Source organism: Gorilla gorilla, chromosome 12, assembly GCF_029281585.2.
Source record: "Gorilla gorilla gorilla isolate KB3781 chromosome 12, NHGRI_mGorGor1-v2.1_pri, whole genome shotgun sequence".
Taxonomy (NCBI): domain Eukaryota; kingdom Metazoa; phylum Chordata; class Mammalia; order Primates; family Hominidae; genus Gorilla; species Gorilla gorilla.
This window is the reverse complement of record NC_073236.2, coordinates 39,404,509-39,424,747: the sequence shown is the minus strand read 5'-3', so window position 1 is coordinate 39,424,747 and position 20,239 is coordinate 39,404,509. Positions and strand designations below refer to the sequence as shown.

At 43.8% G+C, this 20,239-nt stretch overlaps 1 long non-coding RNA gene across 1 annotated transcript; it reads left to right on the top strand.

Annotated features, from left to right (window-relative positions):
• The first annotated feature begins 3,101 nt into the window (after nucleotides 1–3,101).
• LOC129531701 (uncharacterized) lies at nucleotides 3,102–19,800 on the top strand. Its single transcript, XR_008677065.2, has 5 exons — nucleotides 3,102–3,230; nucleotides 5,727–5,883; nucleotides 14,027–14,076; nucleotides 14,696–14,962; nucleotides 19,608–19,800. It is a non-coding gene; the product is annotated as an uncharacterized lncRNA (long non-coding RNA).
• Nucleotides 19,801–20,239: the final 439 nt, after the last annotated feature.

The following is a 20,239-nucleotide window of genomic DNA, read 5'->3' as shown; positions in this document are numbered from 1 at the left end:
AATAGTAGAAAAACAACAGAATCAAGGAAACCAACAGCAGGTTCGTTGAAAAGATCAACGCAGTTGACAAGCCTATAGCTAGACAAAGAAAAAAAGAGAAGATGCAAATCACTAAAATCAGAAATGAAAGCAAGGACATTACAACTGACCTTCTAGAAATTAAAAGAATTATAAGCGAGTACTATGAAGAGTGGTATGACAACAAATTAGATAATCTAGACGGAATGAACGAATACCTGGGAACACACAAATTACTGAAACTGACTCCAGAAGACATAGAAAAATCAACAAACCTGTTACAAGTAGGGAGATTGAATCAGTAATCGGAAACCTCCCAGCAAAGAGAAGCCCAGGACCAGATGGCTTCACTGGTAAATTCTCCCAAACATTTAAAAAAGAATTAACACTAATCCTTCTCAAACTCTTCCAAACAAATAGAAGAAGTGGGAACAGTTTCCAACACATTTTATGAGGCGAGAATCACCCTGATGTCAAAGCCAGGCAAAAGATACAAGAAAACTGCAGATCAATATTTCTTATGAATATAGATATAAAAATCCTCAAAAAGGTATCGAGAACAGGCAAATCCACAGAGACAGAAAGCAGATTAGAAATTACCAGGCAATTGGGGATAAGGGAAAGAGGGGAATGACTGCTTAACGAGTATGGGACACTTTTATGGGGTGATAAAAACATTTTGAGACTAGCTAGAGAGGATGGTTGCACAACATTGTGAGTCTACTAAATACCACTGAATTGTATACTTTAAAATAGTTAATTATGTGATCTGTGAAGTTCGCCTCAATAATAATACTAATAAAAAGAACATGTAGAATAGGAGATAATTGCTGTGGCCATGTATATATGTGGATAATATAGATAATCTGCAATTAGATAAGTAAACTCTCAGATAATCAAGCATAGACGACTTCAGACTTTGTTATTTAAGGAACAACGTCCTTATTTAGGAAGCTAGGCTGACAATGCATTTTCTTGGAGTGAAGGAGATATTCTGAGCCTGTTCTCTTCCCTCCTATCATGATGTAGTGGCTCACATCTGAAATCCCAGCACTTTGGGAGGCTGAGGTAGGTGGATCACTTGAGGCCAGGAGTTCAAGACCAGCCTGGGCAACATGGCAAAACTCTGTCTCTACCAAAAATACAAAAATTAGTTGGGTGTGGTGGTGGGTGCCTGTAATCCCAGCTACTCAGGAGGCTGAGGCACAAGAATCATTTGAACCTGGGAGGCGGAGATTGCAGCGAGCCAATATCATGCCCCTGCACTCCAGCCTGGGCGACACAGTCTCAAAAAAAAAAAAAGAGAGAGAAAGATAATTCTTTTTGTGAGGCATTTTTAGGCATTTTTAACAGGAGAAGCTTTGAAGACTAGTCGTTTACAAAGATTTTTCTCACATACCTCCTAAAAGGGTTTTGAAACTATTCACTTGTTGGATATTTTAAGTTGATATTTACAATTTTTACATAAGTTTAATAGATGCAAAAAAGTATTAAACATCAAAAATAGAACTGTTACGTCACTCTTTAAAAAGTTTCCAGTAGAATTTCGAAACTATAATAATTCTAAACTCACCAACATTCATTTAAAAAATGAACTAAGGTAATGTTTTATTCTTGAACTGGTATTTCCAATTCACTTTCTCCATAGCTTTTCTCTTCATACCATATTTCTGCATAGAAGTGTTTTATTGGTTATCCTACCATGCAAAATCGATGCATGGAAACTGGAATTTTACCATTTCAGCACAGGCGCCCTCTCTCTCTCCCTTCTTTTCTTCCAACTTGCTGTCTTTGTCTTAAGCAACTTTTCAAAAGAAAAGAACAGGAATGCTAAGCTATTTACATTGGTCCAGAAATTGTTTAACCAGTAAACAGTTTTGCATAGCTGTAACATGTGTCAATATTATTTTGTTTTTCTTTTCTCACCTAATATTTCATTCACAATTTTTTGTCTAAGTATTCACTTTTCTTCCAGATTGTGTTTTCAATATAATTATTATTTTAGGACATGATTGATCATGACAACAGAAATATGTTATCAATATTAATAGCTAATGAAACATAAAAGGCAGAATTTGGGGGGAATGAATCTCTAAATCAGAAACAGCATAACCGAATATTTACTATGCATGTAATGAAAGGTAGATAATGCCAAAAGCTTAATAATTGCTAGTATATCATTTATTTCTTGGTTTTAGGAGGTAAAAAATGTTATCATCTTATAAAATAAAACAAAGTTAAATATCTACCTATTTGAGTAAATACCTCATACTTGTAAAAATAGTTTTTAACCACTACTTTGAAAAATATACATCAAATCTGAAAGAAGTTATGTTTTTGTCAGTGGGTTTTAGTCAATGAATCATGAAAACTTTGGCAGTCCCAGAAAACATTATGGTACATTGAAAACAGCCAGTGACATTGACCTCTATTTCTTGGGCTATTTGAAGCTATATTTCTTTCCAGATAATGTCACATCCTAGGGATGAGAAAATCATTCTTTAGCGGTAGTGAGTGGGGTGGACTCTTTTAAATTCAGGACACATTTTCCAATCCAGGGAATTAGTATGTAAGGTGAAAACTATTTGCAATCGTAGAGTTAATGTCTCCTGAGTGTCCTCATGTATAAAATAATGGTATAGGTCTCCATGCTTTTAGGTTAAGGTGCCATAGAGGAGTTGTTACTGTAGGTAGCTAGTCAGACATGAGCAGGGCAGGAGAGGTTCCCCCAACCCCCCCCAGGAATGTCAGGTGACCATTAGGTGATGGTCAGGCGGTTGTTAACTGTCTCTCTAAAATAATAATTGGTTGCAGCCACCACGAGGGAAAGGCTGTCTCCCAATAAATAGAAACACCTGAAGCTGGTGATCAGCAGCTTCCCAGTAAGATCTCAGGAGCTGGGCGAGTGGGCTCAAGCATGTGCATTGAGAGGCAAAATGGTAGAGTTCAACTGGTATGTGTCCTAGGAACATTCGACCGGTAAGGGAAGAATGCCTCAAGTGAGCATGCGTACAACTCCAGTAAAAACACTGCGCATGCTCCCCTCCCAAGTGCTGGCAGGCCACTGGGCATGCGGAAAGCCCACCCCAAGGGAAGAATCAGGGAAGAAGGAACGCAAGACGGTGGAAGCATGCCAACCTATAAAACCGCAAGTCAGAGATCAAACCGTGTACTTGAATCTCTCAAGTTCCCGGCTTAACCCTCTTCCAAGTGTAATTTACTTCCTTTCATTCTGGCTCTAAAGGTTTTTTTTTTTTGTTTGTTTGTTTGTTTGTTTGTTTTTTTGAGACAGAGTCTCCCTCTGTCGCCCAGGCTGGAGTACAGTGGCACGATCTCGGCTCACTGCAACCTCTGCCTCTCAGGTGCAAGTGATTCTCCTGCCTCAGCCTCCCAAGTAGCTGGAGTTACAGGCGCACACCACCACACCCAGCTAATTTTTTTTGTATTTTTAGTAGAGACGGGGTTTCGCCATATTGGTCAGGCTGATCTCGAACTCCTGACCTCAGGCGATCCACCTGCCTCAGCCTCCCAAAGTGCTGGGATTACAGGCTTGAGCCACCGCGCCTGGCCTAAAGCTTTTTAATAAACTCTCATTCCTGCTCTAAAACGTGCCTCAGTCTCTAACTCTGACTTATGCCCCTCGGTTGGATTATTTCTTCTGAGGAGGCAAAAATTGAGGTTGCTGCAGACCGGTACAGAATCCTTGCCGGTAACAGTTTACTGGGGGTCTGTATTTATATAAGCAATTCCCCATTCTTGAGCATCTGAAAGAATCCCTATCTTTTACAATTGTAAATAAATAATTTTTTTCTGCAGTGTAAATAGGAGAAAATACCTACCCAAAGTAGGGTGTTGGGCTAGAGGTCACGAATCACATTGACAGTTCTTTATTATGCATATTGCCACACTGTTGTCCTGAATGATCAAACCGACTTAGAATTTGACTAAGCTGGATATTTACATTCTTGTTTGCTAGCTTTATAGGTCCTTCAGGCTATCATAAAAATGTATATTTACATTTCTGAAATTGCGGCTATGCATTGATTCATTATATTTGCTTGTGTGTAAACTGTCTGGCTGCTTTGATCCCGTATCAGATAGAACCTAGGTATTGATCTTTCATATTTGTCCTCAGTCTCTGTTGTCCGGAAGGCATTTTATCAGTGATATTCTCCCTTCCCTCTGCACACAGGTTGTTGGCTTGCCCTTGGCGCACTGGGGTGAGGGGTCTGGTTATCAAAGGAGATGCTGCCAGGGCACAGCTGCTCTGTCCTTGAGCCTCTTTGAAGTCTAAACAGAAAGCATTTCAGCACTTAATAGCACTAGGTTAGTGCTTTCAGTGCTATCTCTAGGCAGAGTTAACTTCTATCCTTTGGGTTTTATCACACCTCCTTCCTGGGACCTACTAATGCAATATTCCAAGATTGAGAGCTTCCTTTTTAACAATAGAGGAGAAATCATACACATTCTCAGTGCCTGTGAATTCTAATCACTACTCATCTAAGATATTTTGGTTTTGCGATGTCTTTCTGTTCATCCAACGCAGCACTGCTTGCTCACAATCAAAAGTGCAAATATGCACCTTCCATAACTCCTCTAGGCCAGACCCTGCCATCATCCCATCAGCACGGGTACCCAAGCTTTGAGCTCAAACCTGGACTATTCCAACCATTTCCTTTTAAACTCCATCCTGGGAAATAGCAACTGAAAACTTTGGAAAAGGAAGTTGTTTTTCAGTGCTTGGAAGTGGAGTTACCACTTGTTTATGATCTACAGATAAAACTAAGCAGGGGCCTCACCAAAGCCAGGAGTGATGTCAAGAACCACAGCAGGCGTACGTGTAATGCTGGGAGAAGACTGGTGGAGGTCAATCTATTCTGCCTTTTGGGCAGCTGCTGAGATAACTGGAGGAAGGAGAACTTCTCCTTAACCTCTGCTGATGACTAGTCATCTGCTTTCCCCAGGACAAGCTTCCAATTCTAGGTTATTCAGGAGTTGTTCAAAGGGGGGAAAAATCCATTCCCATGAGGCAGGTGCATCAGAGAGCATTGACACTCAGTCTCCCTGCAGAGCATTTCGAAGCTGATCTCAGACAAACGCAGCCCATGGAAGAATGCTAAGTGCTCGTGATTGGTTAAAACTCAAATAAAAAGTTGAAGTGGAGACGACATATACCTGTTCCAAAATACAGGTATATGGGAGTGAAGGGGAATGAAATTACTTAAAAGTTTTCTTTTCTTTTCTCTTTTCTTTTCTTTTCTTTCTTTTTGTTTTTGAGACGGAGTCTCGCTCAGTCACCCAGGCTGGGGTGCAGTGGTATGATCTCAGCTCATTGCAGCCTGCGCCTCCCAGGCTCAGATGATTCTCCTACCTCAGCCTCCTGAGTAGCTGAGATTACAGACATGTGCCACCATGCCCAGCTAATTTTTGTCTTTTTAGTAGAGACGGGGTTTCACCATGTTGGCCAGGCTGGTCTCAAACTCCTGACCTCATGATCCACCTGCCCTGGCCTCCCAAAGTGCTGGGATTATAGGTGTGAGCTACTGCACCCGGCCAAAAGTTTTCTTAATTAGTCAAATCAAGATGTTACAAATATGTTAGTGTGATTACATATATGATTGATTTTAGCTTGGTCTCTGATAAACATGTTGATATAAATCTTTGCTTCGGGTTTAGGGGAATTTTTACTTTTCCTTTTTTCTTTACAGATCCTCATTTGAAAATGGAAAAAGAAAAGAAATGGAGGCATTGTGTGATATTTGCCTAAATATAACTAAAGAGATCCATTTATTTCTGGTGTTTGATTAAAAACCCTCAAAGGAAAAGAGAAATTTTGATCTTTGACAAGAGCTGTTTCATCACAGGGTGAGCATTCTTTATTCTTCCTTGCCATTTAAGAGTTTAAAAGGTCGGGAAAGAGAGCTTTCCTTTTTCTGTTTTCCCACTCTCTAGGGTTCTTATGGGTTAACTCCTCCTCCTTCTTTCCAGATGCCACCAGGACCCATTTCTGGCAACAGGGAGCACGAAATGATGCCTCCAAGTGTAAGATACAGGCTTCTAGGCAGGAAGTGATGGAAAAGGGCTCTCTTATGAGGAAGGGTACTGTGGGGTGAGGGGATATTCATTGCATGGCAAAGAAAGTATCACATGGAGCAACCAGTCTCCCCTTCCAAACAGGAAATGACCATCCCCCCCAGAGGAGTTTCCACACCCCCTCCCAGAATAGCATTTTGGGTAAGAATGTGGACATTGACTACTCAATGACAGAACTCCAGTTACCCATGCTGCAGTCAGGAGCTGGCAGAGGCCTTTAAAAGGCAGCAACATTTTGTAGAAATAAAGCAATAGGGATTTACTCCTTACAGATAGCACTGTTTGTGAGTAAGCCAGAGTCAAGGGTAAGGAAGGGTTGAAGCCAGGAGTGAATAGCCCAGGACCTCTAGAACGCAGGAGACAAGGGTGAGAGACAAGGTCAAGGGCACAGCTGAAGAGGGCTGGGGTTGGACCAGAGCTAGCCCAAGGTGACTGGAGGAACTCAAGGTTAAGAGCTACCTGAGGAGCCGGACAGTCTGTTTTAGGAACTTAAAATTTATGTGAAAAAGCAGGTCTCTAAGGGAGCAGCAGCTCATGCCTGTAATCCCAGCCCTTTGGGAGGCTGAGGAGGGAGGATCAAAGGATTGTTTGAGGCTAGGAGTTCACGACCATCCTGGGGGAACATAGTGAGACCCCCATCTCTACAAAAATAAAACTAAAAAAATTAGCTGGGCATGGTGGTGTGCACCTGTAGTCCTAGCTATTCAGGAGGTTAAGGCAGGAGGATCACTTAAGCCCAGAAGTTCATTGCTGCAGTGAGCTATGATCATGCCACTGCACTCCAGCCTGGACAACAGAGCAAGACACTGTCTCCAAAAAAAAAAAAAAAAAAGCAGGTCTACATAGTAAGGGTCAGTCAGTCATAACTTCCTTAAGGTCTCACTTTAAAGAACCTTTTCTTCTCCGTCCTCCTCCTCCTCTTCCTCTTCTTCTTCTTCTTCTCCTTCTCCTTTCTTCTTCTCCTTCTCCTTTCTTCTCCTTCTCCTTCTCCTTCTGCTCCTTCTCCTCCTCCTTCTTCTCCTTCTTCTTCTTCTATTATTATTATTATTATTATTGAGAGAGATCTGGGCTGAGTGGGCAGTCCATATTCTGCTGTCTAGAGACAATTTCTCTTTAAAGAATCTGACATGTCAATGGGGCATGATGGCTCACACCTGTAATCCCAGCACTTTGGTCAGGCCAAGGCGGGCAGATCACCTGAGGTCAGGAGTTTGAGACCAGCCTGGTCAACATGTCAAAACCCCATCGCTACTAAAAATACAAAAATTAGCTGGGCATGGTGGCAGGTGCCTGTAATCCCAGCTACTCAGGAGGCTGACGTGGGAGAATCGCTTGAACCTGGGAGGCAGATGTTGCAGTGAGCTGAGATCATCACGCCATTGCACTCCAGCCTGGGCGACAAGAGTGAAACTACATTTCAAAAAAAAAAAAAAAAAAAAACCAACTTGTCAAGGCTCATTTCTGCTAGAATGCTACTGTGTTCAAAAGCTCCTGAGTAAATGATGGCTCTTGCAGGGGTCAAGGGCTCTCATTTTGCCCCCTGCTTTACTCATCTTTCCAGCCAGCCCTGGATCTCAGATGAGAGCAAGTTCAACATTAGAGACAAAGATTATTTTCAACTAAGCAACTCCTGTGGTTCCCTGTCAACTCCAGAAACTTCCAACCCATAAAAGCCACAAAAATCTCCCTTTCCTAAAGTGAGCTCACAAAGGGAGACAGATCTAGTGGACAAGGGTTGGCAAACATGTGACCTGCAGGCAGCTCCACTCCCCTGTGGGCCGAGGGGTGTCACCAGGGGGTCACAGTCTTCCCCACCGAGCCTCGATGTGAACCTAGACTCTTCTAATCTCCAACACTCAGCACTGCAGCGCCTTTGTTAACCACCGGGGTTGGCATGCAGGTGGAAATTTATTTGCCATCCCAGTGATAGAATAACTGGTCCTGGCTGTACTTTGCATACATTGATCAATTTAGATTCTTCTCTACAAAGCACAAAGACATGAAATAATTGAAAACAGAGTTAAAATGTCTCTTCTTCTGAAGATGCAGATAATCCTAATGTGAAAATAGGGGGGGACCCTCTGGGTTCTGTATAAATAAATGCGTCTGAGTCCATTGCAAGTGGACTCCAGGCCGGGATGGAACGGAGGTGTGAGCTGAAGTGGGAAGTGGAGAGGGTACGTTTTGCAGGTGTTTGAAATGAGTGAAGAGCAAGACTGGGGGAGAGGAGGGATCATGCCAAAAAGACAGAGCAGCCTGAGTGTCCTAGGGGCAATGAGGGCCCCAGGAATCATAGGCAGCTGGGTTGGGAGAGTCTGATTATAGGAGAACAGAGCAGGGCTCTGGAACTACAGCGTGGGGACACAGGCGGGAAATCTGCAGGTGCCATTGACGTGCATGGGCTACAGGTGAGCCAGGATGGAGCAAACAGGCCTGGAAGTCCAAGCAGGCAGGGATGTGGAATTACGAAGTTTAACTTAAGTTTAACATCATGGAGAGGAAAAGCCATCAAAGTGAATCTGATCTGAAGGGAGGGAGGGATTCTCCTGTTATTTTTATGCCTCTTCCTGGTGTGGCAAGCACGGGGGATGTCAAGGGGTGCTGACTCCCAGGATTTACACTGAGAGAGCAAATGTGTGGACAGGCAGCATGGTGAATCCTCAGGTGAGCTGGCGTGAGGCCGACGAGCATGAGGGAGAGAGGGGAAAGCCAGCCAGTGTTCGAGGGCCTACAAGTCAGCCTAGAAAGTTATGCTGAGCTATTGAAATAGTCCACGTGGTAAGAGGCTTAAGTTGGGTGGCATTCTTCTCATGTTTACATGATTTCTCCTCATGTCACTGCTAAAACCTCTCAAATCTGAGTTGGAAGGTGGAGTAGCTACCATTTGAATGAGTGGGGTCAAGACAATCCTACTTTTTTTTTTTTTTTTTTTTTTGAGACAGAGTCTTGCTCTGTCACCCAGGCTGGAGTATAGTGGCGCGATCTCAGCTCACTGCAAGCTCCGCCTCCCGGGTTCAAGCAATTCTCTGCGTCAGTCTCCCGAGTAGCTGGGACTATGGCGCGTGCCACCACACCCGGCTAATTTTTTTGCATTTTTAGTAGAGACAGGGTTTCACCATCTTGGCCAGGCTGGTCTTGAACTCCTGACCTTGTGATCCACCCGCCTTGGCCTCCCAAAGTGCTGGGATTACAGGCGTGAGCCACCGTGCCTGGCCAAGACAATCCTACTTTTCATCAGGTTGCTGGGATCAGATATCTGTGTCCATGGAGCCAAGAGATACACATTTATTCATTCATTTGCTCATTCACGCATTCACTTGTTCAACAAATACTATTATAAGCTGGGTCCTACCAATTGGGTGGTTTGATACAACTTATTTTGCCCATAAATAGGATGGCCAGGAGCTATAATACACATACATTTCTGTCCTCTTCAGCACAACAGTCAACAGGAAAGGGGGATGAAGACGAGGCAGAGGCAAGCAAGGACACAGACGAGCCAGGGACCCCTGAAGGGGTGCTGGGCTAGGAGGCTCCACCAGCATCCTCCTCAGCTTTATCATCTGGCTTCTCCTACTTTTCCAGCCCCCAACCCAGGCCCCTCCCCTGGTGCCTGGTGTTCCACCCAGCTCCGACCACTAACCGAGCACACCCATATCCATACGTGAACTAAGACTAACAAAACCACCACCATTTACTGAGAACTTCCAGTGTGCCCAGGCCTAGGCTAGATGCTTTACGGTCAAGGTTACATTTATCCTCACATCCACTCCATCAAGTAGGCCCTGTCTTCTCTTTTGTACAGATGAGGAAGTTGGGGTTTAGAGTGGTTAAACTGTTAGTCAGTGGTGGTGTTTCCTGCATCACTGGAAGTTTCTTCTGTCTTCAGAAAAACATTGGCTTTCACAGGAAGTCAAGCAAAATGGGTTGAAGTTTGTATTAGTTCTCCAGGGCTGCTGTAACAAAGCGCCACAAACTGGATGGCTTAGAACCATGGGAATGAACAATGGGACTCATGGTTCCGGAGGCCAGAAAGTCGAGACTGAGGTGTCGGCTAAGCCAGGCTCCCTCTGAAGGCATTAGGGAAGGATGTGTTCCAGGAGTCTTCCCTCATTTCTAGTATTTCCTTGGCTTTGGCAGCAGAACTCCAGTCTTTACACAGTGTCCTGCGTGTGTGTGTGTGTGTGTGTGTGTGTGTGTGTGTGTGTACACACTTCCCCTTCCTATGAGGGCTCCAGTCATATTGGAGTAGGGACTGACCAGGGACCATACTACTCCTGTATGATCTCATCTTAACTGATTGCATCTGCAATAACACTATTTCCAAATAAGGCCACATTCTGAGATCCTGGGGGTTAGGACTTCAAAGGAATTTTGGGGGACACGATTCAACTCAACACATGCCAGAGTTGTAGGGGCAGATGGATGAATCCTAGTTGTTTTGTGACCTATTTCTCTACTCTCCCAGCAGGACCACACGGTTTGCTGCTACCATGGAAGCAGCATGGAAACCACACGGTTTGCACGGTGGAGTGCAGCAGGGGAACACTGGGAATGGAGGGGAAGGGAGGTTCTAACAACTCTTCTCTCCTACTCGTGGGCCTCACCCATGGTCAGGCTGTGTCTGCTTCTCCTGAAGATGATACAGAGGCCCCCCATCTTGTGAGGACTCATATGTCCTCTGTGCATACAGGTTGGCTCTTTTTTTTTTTTTTTTTTTTTTTTTGAGACAGTCTTGCTCTGTCGTCCAGGCTGGAGTGCAGCCGTGCGGTATTGGCTCATCGCAACCTCCACCTCCTGGGTTCAAGCAATTCTCCTGCCTCAGCCTCCCACGTAGCTGGCATCACAGGCTCACAGGTGTGTGCCATCACACCAGCTAATTTTTTTGTGTGTTTTTAGTAGAGACAGGGTTTCACCATGTTGGCCATGCTGGTCTTGAACTCCTGACTTCAAGTGATCTGCCTGCCTCAGCCTCCCAAAGTGCTGGGATTACAGGCGTAAGCCACTGTGCCTGAACTCTGAGTATTTTCAATATGCAGTGGGTGGAATCTGGATTTGGAAGCTGTGGATACGGATGGCCAACTGTACCTGGTTCAACCCCCTATTTTATGACAGAGGAAACCCAAGTCCAGCTCACACATCCGGTTCGTGGTCAAGGAATGCAGGCTCCCAGCCCAGAGTTCCACTGCCCTGCAATTCTTCTGTACACTCCACCCTCCAACTGTAGCTGGCAGGAGTAGAGGTGGCTGGAGGGCATTTTCATTTGCACCACACCTAATCTGGGGCTGTTTTAAGCAGGAATCAGCAATCAAACAGCAGTGTCATTAGTTTCCAAACTTTCATGGTATCAAGTTAAAATGCAGCCTTTTACTGCTTCTCCATGGAAGCCACCTCTGTCTATTGCTTCCTATATCCTAAAAATAAGACAATACTATAGTTTCTTTTTAAAGAAGAATGAAAAAAGAGAATGAGATAGAGCCCTCATACAGATTCTCATAAAAATCAAACAAAGAGACCCGGAGGGAGAGGCTGAGGGCATATTAAATTTCAGGACTGCCTTCTGATATCCTTCAGATCAAGGCCCACGGATCACTTTCTCTTCTTGGCTTCTATATATAGGCACAACAGTTAGACTGGCCTTTTCTCCAGAGGACAGCTCCACGCTGCTAGGTGCACACCCATGGGAATTTTGATAAGAAGGGGCTGCTCTAGTTTGCATTTTCTCTCTTCATAGTTGGTGCTAGAACCAGTTCCAAAGTCATGGATTTTTTTTTTTTTTTCAGATTGTTACTTGAAGTGTAGAATAAAAAAGGATTGCTTTCCCAGCCTGCATGGCTGCATAGTTCAGATAGGGAACACGATTCTATTTAAAGAGATGATGTAAACTATGACCGCACATGTGTTTACAAACACATGTCATGTCTAAGTTTCTAACTCTTAACTAACAATAAGCTCATGAATAGCTGCTAGCTAACCCGAATATTTACTCATGGCCAACAGAGACAGAAATAGCTTGTTTAGATGGCTTATGCTGACATTGGATGCCAGAAGTTTCTGACAAGCGTCTTTCTCTCACTCTTTCCTTGGCCAGTATCCACACCTCCCTGTGGCTGCAGTTTTCTTTCCCTTTAACCAGTGGTTTCCAGTTAACTGCTAACACCAGTGTGTTGGACCTTTCCCGGGGTCTTCTCATAAAGGCTTAGTGCTGAGTGCTGGAAGTTAGATCACATGCACACTGATTTCTCTTCCAAACTAAACTGATTTGGAAATTTATTGCTGTGGCATTTCAAAAATCATGTGTATTCTTCACTCCCTATTTTAACACGGAAAAGCTAAAAATCGTTCATTAATTGGGAGGAAAAGATTGTGAACATTTTATTTATTCAAGAAACCAGGCCAGGCGCAGTGGCTCACACCTATCATCCCAGCACTTTGGGAGGCCAAGGCAGACAGATCGCCTGAGGTCAGGAGTTCGAGACCAGCCTGGCCAACATGGTGAAATCCTGTCTCTACCAAAAATGTAAAAAATTGACTGGGTGTGGTGGTGTGCACCTGTAATCCCAGCTACTCAGAAGGCTGAGGCAGGAGAATCGCTTGAACCCAGGAGGCGGGGGTTGCAGTGAGCCGAGATAGCACCACTGCACTCCAGCCTGAGTGACAGAGCAAGACTCTGTCTGAAAAACGGTGGCTCACACCTCTAATCCCAGCACTTTGGGAGGCCGAGGTGGGCGGATCACGAGGTCAGGAGATCAAGACCATCCTGGCTAACACGGTGAAACCCCGTCTCTACTAAAAATACAAAAAATTAGCCGGGTGTGGTGGTGGGTGCCTATAGTCCCAGCTACTCGGGAGGCTGAGGCAGGAGAATGGTGTGAACCTGGGAGGCGGAGCTTGCAGTGAGCCGAGATCATGCCACTGCGCTCCAACTCCAGCCTGGGCGACACAGCAAGACTCCGTCTCAAAAAAATAAATAAATAAAAACCACCACCAATTAACAAATTTGAAGCACAGAATTTTTGAGGCACAGGATTTTAAAGCCATGAATCTGGAGGGAAAATCTTTGAAAATAAAAGGGGTAGCATTTATCAGCACCCCTTTATAGGGTAAGAATTTTGAAAATAAAATTGAGAAAAACAGGGTAGTCCTTAACATCACCTATGAAATTGTTCTCTCAAAACAAATGAATCAAACCTCTGGATACAATCACCCATCGACAAGAAATCCGGGAGACAGATGAACACGTTAAATGGCTGCAAAAAATTGCCATTCACAATATCTAGACCACGGGAAACTCTGGACAAATTACCTAGTTTCTTCAATAAGTATATTAGAAAGTACAGAAGTGGGGGCGGGAATATCAGAGGGTCATTCTATTAACGACTTCAAACATCAATCACTTGCAATGTTCAGATCTTATTATGGAGACAATGGGAGGTTTGAACATTAACTGGATATTTGATTATGTTAAGGAACCATTGTCAAATTTTAACGTTGTAATAACAGTATTGTGTTTACACATTTTAAAAATAATTGCCTTTCTTTTAGAAGGATATATTGAAATGTTTACAGAGAAAAGATCCTGGATTTGCCTCAAACAATGTGGTGGGCAGGAGATGGGAGCACAGATGAAGCAAGAGAGACTTGAATTGCACATGGTGGGAGCAGGGATTTGAGTGCATGAGGATTTATGAGGTTCTGCCTACTTATGTATATGTTTGAGATTTTGCATGATAAGACAAAAAAGACAGCATTGCTTAAAGCAAAAATATAGAATCCAGAAATGTCCCCCAAAACTGGCTGTGTTAAAGGAACAAATCAGGGGCAGCACAGGTGTAGGTTCCTGGATGTCCTCAAGTCTCCTCTGCCACCTCCTGTCACGTTGCCTGATACTTCCATTTCAATTTTTTCTCCCAAGTGTCCCAGGCCTGGCTGTGCAGGGAAACTCTGGTCAAGATCCGCTGGAAGGTATGTGAGTGTGTGAGTCATGCACCAGCCCTCACGGAGGACTCACTGGAGTTCTCAGCCCTCTTCTTGCTCCTCAGGGCCCTCCCACTTCCTGGCCACCATCGATGGAAATTTTTTTTGAGACGGAGTCTCGCTCTGTCACCTGGGCTGGAGTGCAATGGCACAATCTTGGCTCACTGGAACCTCCATCTCCTGGGTTCAAGGTATTCTCCTGCCTCAGCCTCCCAAGGAGCTGGGATTACAGGCACGCACCACCATGCCCGGCTAATTTTTTGTATTTTTAGTAGAGACGGGGTTTCACCATGTTGGCCAGGCTGGTCTCAAACTCCTGGCCTCAGGTGATCCACCTGCCTCAGCCTCCCAAAGTGCTGGGATTACAGGTTTGAGCCACCTTGCCTGGCCATCAGTGAAAATTAAAAACAAAATTTTTATAAGATTTTTATTCCGAGCAACTTAATTCTCTTTGCTCATCCCAGCCTATCGTGACAGTTCCCTGAGGATTCCTTTCCTTATTTTACAAAGCACAGCTCTTTCCCTGAGGAATACAATCTCAGTTTTTAAATCAGAGCTGTAGAGTGCAAAAGTGGCCACAGTATTTTGCATCTTCTCCCATCAACAGGTGAAGTTGTTTCCTGAGCCCTTTGATCTGGAATGACCTTGCAACCTGGAACCAGCAGACAGCCTGAGGGAGGCAAGTGCATGTTCTGAGCCAGGGCCTCAGGAGGCCTGCAGCTGCCATTCTGCTTCTCTTGGAACATGACCTCCTTGAGAACACTCCCAGGCCTGACTGCAGGGTGGGGAGACCACACAGAGCAGAGCTGAGCCACCGGGATGAGGCCCCTAGATCACCCAGCTCCCAGCTGACCACAGATCATGAGTGATCCCGGTAAGACCAGTCAGGCCAGCGCACTGCAGAACCAGCCGACCAGCCTTGAGTTCTGAGCTCGGTAGACAGTTGTCGTTCTAAGGCATTCACTTGGGGATTTTTTTAAAATGCAGAAACAGCTAAGTGATATAGCCTGCAATTATTAATACTTTCCTACTGCATGGTGCAGTTGGGTGGTTACTAAGGAGTAACAGGCACTTGACCAGCATGGTGATGGGTGCATCAAGAAGAGTATTAATTAAGACTTAGAGGTCAGAGAGGTCTCCCAGAGCAAGAGATGCCTAAATTGACATCTGAACATGAGTAGAAATTAGGCAGGGAAACAATGTGAAAAGATTTCCAGGGAGACGGAACTGTTTCCAGAAGGCTGGAGGCACTAGAATGAATGAATGAATGAATGAATGAATGAATGAATGAAGAGATGGATAAATGAATGGATGGATGAATGATGAATTATCAATGTGATATCTTTTTTTTTTTTTTTTTTTTTTGAGATGGAGTCTCTGTCGCCAAGCTGGAGTGCAGTGGTGCGATCTCGGCTCACTGCGACCTCTGACTCTCTGGTTTAAGCGATTTTCCTACCTCAGCCTCTTGAGTAGCTGGGATTATAGGCATGCACCACCATGCCCAGCTAATCTTTGTACTTTTAGTAGAGATGAGGTTTCACCATGTTGGCCAGGCTGGTCTTGATCTCCTGACCTCATGATCTGCCCGCCTCGGCCTCCCAAAGTGTTGGGATTACAGGCGTTAGCCACCCCGCCCAGCCTCAATGTGATATCTTTGAATCAAAGACCCTTACAGTAAAGACAGATATGCTCAAGGTTGCAATAAAATGAAGCTTTTAGCTTCCATCTGAATTGTCTGGGTATTTTGTCTTTGAGATCTTGAAGTCTAACCCTCTCAGGGAGGTAAACTGAGCCCGAAGTACAGGTTGCTTAGTTTTTTAGAGATTCAAGTACACATTTATCCACCTTAAGAAAATGAGTTCCTTGTGGCCATGGATTGTGTATTTTAGTATTCCTAGACCTACCAGCTACCTGGCACCAAGTGTGTGAGTAAATAAACAAGCCACTATATTACTAACAAGGTTTTAGAGTTCACCAGGGACATTTTCAGCATACTGTTTTTTGTTTTTTTGTTTTTGTTTTTGTTTTTGTTTTTGTTTTTGTTTTTGAGACAGAGTCTCACTCTGTCGCCTAGGCAGGAGTGCAGTGGTGCGATCTCGGCTCACTGCAACCTCCACCTCCCGAGTTTAAGTGATTTTCCTGCCTCAGTCTCTGGAGTAGCTGAGACTACTGGCTCATGCCACCAATCCCAGCTGATTTTTGTATTTTTAGTAGAGATGGGGTTTCACCATGTTGGTCAGGATGGTCTTGGACTCCTAACCTCAGGTGATGCACCTGCCTCGGCCTCCCAAAGTGGTGTGATTACAGGCGTGAATGACCATGCCTGGCCTTCATCACTTTTTATTAGTACTGTAAGTCCAAATTTGCTCATGCCCTGTCACCAGTCTCTGCCTAGACCTTAATATATATAAATATCACTTTATTCAAACAGCCTTGGCTTCTGTTTCATCGGCCTTACATACTCTCCTGCTGTGTTCATTTTGATCATCCCTTGAATGTTTTAAAATCAGCACCACCTGAACTTCTCACTGGGAGGAGTTTGATCCTTCATCTCTGTGCTTTTTTGTGTTGGAGAATGATTAGAGCCTCCAGGGTCGTGAACCCAGGTTACATTCACTCTATTTTCAAAAAAGGCAATGCTTCGAAAAGGCTCAGGGTGGAAACCATGCGATGCTAGAACTGAAATAGAAATATGCCAGTTTTCAGCAATGAGTAACCAATTGATACATCTTTCTGGTATGCTGGAGAGAAAGCAGCTAGAGAGCCTCCTATTTTCTTTTAATTAAAGAAAAGACCTATGAGATACAAAAAACTGAATTAACCTATAGGTTTCAGCTGTGGATTTTATTTACAGAGATAAAACTTTGGGCTCACATGTATCTATTCCTAATATCTGATGGAGTGATGAGCCAAAGAGGAAAGATTAATAGACATTTAGACAGGCAAGGGGCATTAAAGATCATCTAGTTCCATATACTCATCCTTAACATGCACTCATTTTACAGAAAAGAAACTGAGTCAGGGAGAAGCTAAGCGTGTGCCCAAACTCAGAGAGCTACATGTATTTGGGGGTGACATATGCTTTCATTACCTTGTATTTGGGGGTGACATATGCTTTCATTACCTTGACTGTTGCTGATGGTTTTTCAGTGCATATATATGTCAACACTTATCAAATGATATACTTTAAATATGTGCAGTTATTGTATGTCAAGCATGCCTCAATAAAGCTTTCTTTAATAAAAAGAATAAAGGTAAGATAAGGGGGAAAAAAAACAAACCACTATTGGACTGTAATCTTTAAAAATTCAACTATGGACATGTTTTCCAACAAATCAATTATTTGATGGAATGAGAGGGAAGGAGAACACACAAATCAAAAGAAATGTAAGGGACCTACCTATCAAATGCAACACATAGATTTATTTGAATCCAGATTCAAGCTGGGAGCGATGGTTGACATCTGTAATCCCAGCACTTTGGGAGGTTGAGGTGGGTGGATCACTTGAGGTCAGGAGTTCAAGACCAGGCTGACCAACATGGTGAAACCCCGTCTCTACTAAAAATACAAAAATTAGATGGGCGTAGTGGTGGGCGCCTGTAATTCCAGCTACTCAGGAGGCTGAGGCAGGAGAATCGCTTGAACTCGGGAAGCAGAGGTTGCAGTGAGCTGAGACCTATAGGTTAATTCAGTTTTTTGTATCTCATAGGTCTTTTCTTTAATTAAAAGAAAATAGGAGGCTCTCTAGCTGCTTTCTCTCCAGTATACCAGAAAGATGTACAAATTGGTTATTCATTGCTGAAAACTGGCATATTTCTATTTCAGTTCTAGCATCGCATGGTTTCCACCCTGAGCCTTTTCGAAGCATTGCCTTTTTTGAAAATAGAGTGAATGTAACGTGGGTTCACGACCCTGGAGGCTCTAATCATTCTCCAACACGGGAAAGCACAGAGACGAAGCACTACTGTACTCCAGCCTGGGTGACAGAGACAAAAATAAATAAACAAACAAACAAATAAATAAGCTGGGCGTGGTGGCTCACGCCTGTAATCCCAGCACTTTGGGAGGCCGAGGCAGGCAGATCACCTGAGGTCGGGAGTTTGAGACGAGCCAGACCAACATGGAGAAACCCCGTCCCTACCAAAAATACGAAATTAGCCAACCATGGTGTTGCATGCGTGTAATCCCAGCTTGAACCCAGGAGGCGGAGGTTGTGGTGAGCTGAGATCGTGCCATTGCCTGGACAACAAGAGCAAAACTCCATCTCAAAAAATAAATAAGTAAATTAATAAATAAATTTGAATCCAGATTCAAACAACTCAACTTTAAAATAACATTTATGAGAACATCAGGAAAATGTATATATTGACTGAACATTTGATTATTTTAGGGATTAATGGTTTTTTAAAGCATGATAATGATATTGTGATTTTGCTTTAAAAAAAGGTAGGTCTTTAGAGAGAGACAGACTGAATTATTAATTGATGAAATGTTAGGATGCCTGTCATTTGCTTCAAAACAATCCAGTGAAGACATTTGAAACGTTAGAAATTATTGTTAAGATTTTTGGTGTGAACATGGCATTCTGGGTAGTTTTAAAGAGTCCTTGCATTTTTTGTTTGTTTGAGATGGAGTTTTGCTTGTTACCCAGGCTGCAGTGCAATGGTGTGATGCGATCTTGGCTGACTGCAACCTCCACCTCTCGAGTTCAAGCAATTCTCCTGCCTCAGCCTCCCAAGTAGCTGGGATTACAGGTGCCCGCCACCACGCCTGGCTAATTTTTTGTATTTTTAGTAGAGACGGGTTTCACCATGTTGGCCAGGCTGGTCTTGAACTGCTCACCTCAGGCAATCTGCCCACCTCGGCCTCCCAAAGTGCTGAGATTATAGGCGCGAGCCATCACGCCCGGCCTAGAGTCCTTGTATTTTTAAGATGCATAATGACATCTTTACAGATGAAACGATGTGATATTTGGGATTTGCTTCAAAATCAACTAGGCAGCGGGGAGCTGGTGGGGATATAGACGGTCATTGTAGATGCTGCTTATGGACACGTGGCGGTTCAGTGGGAGATTCCTCTCTGGCTTGGTATATATTTGACATTTTCCAAGGTATAAAGTTTAAGAACCAAGGCTATAAAGTTATTGATTCATGTCTGGAGTATGAATTGGTGTTGGCTCATTGTGTGAAGGGCTAATGAGGAACTGGGCACATGCACAGAACTAGGGAAATGGCACACAGATTCCAAATGGAAACAGGAGAACTGTGTTTGTTTCTAGGTCTCTGTGACACACTCTCTACAGTGTGGACATACAGAAAGCAGGCAATAAGGCTATCAACAAAAGAAACCCATTGTCTTTCATGACAGATGAAAGCCATTTAACCTCCATTACCATCAGAAGCCTTCAAGTATCGGTGTTTGAAATAAAATTAATGTGCTGGTATTTAAAGATGAAAAAGCTATCCCCAGCATATGCAGCAAAAGTTATAAGAAATTGTTAAATACTCTGTTTCTGCAGTTTCTCCCTAGGTCAAGGGTGATGTTTTGCTCAGAGAAAACTGAAGTTTGGATTGTTCCAGTCCTGCATCACATCCTGTTTCAGGCTGCCCTAAAACAAAACCAGAAACAACCACCACCACAAAACACCATACCTTCAATAGTCTTCTCAGTGTTCAGAATAAAGGCTCTGGTTTTCCCTTGGGCTCAATTTTCATGATTGTGTCTCCTTTGTCGATATGTTTTTCGTCTTCCTCACTTTCAAACTGCACTTCCTGTCCAGAAACACTAAACCAAAAGTTGTATTTAACTTTTCACACAGAATCCCTCATGTTGCATCCAGGAAGCCGAGCCTGTAAGTGCAGAGTGGGATCACAGGGTCAAGATGTTTCCTGGATAGCAGCTCCATCTCTGCTCCATCCAAACTCCCAACGTCCCCGCCATCCACACCCCCGTCCTCAACTCAGAGCAAGTGTGAGGATGAGCAGCCACCAGCAAACAAGGGGCTCATTTTGTGTGTGCGTTGCTGCCTTTCAGTGTCAGGGGCACTGGATTTTGTTGACTCCCCTCATTCATTCATGCAGACCATGTGTCCTAGTGGTTGTCACCTGTGTAAGCGATCTTTCCCTGTCCAGTTACTGCCACTTGTCACCT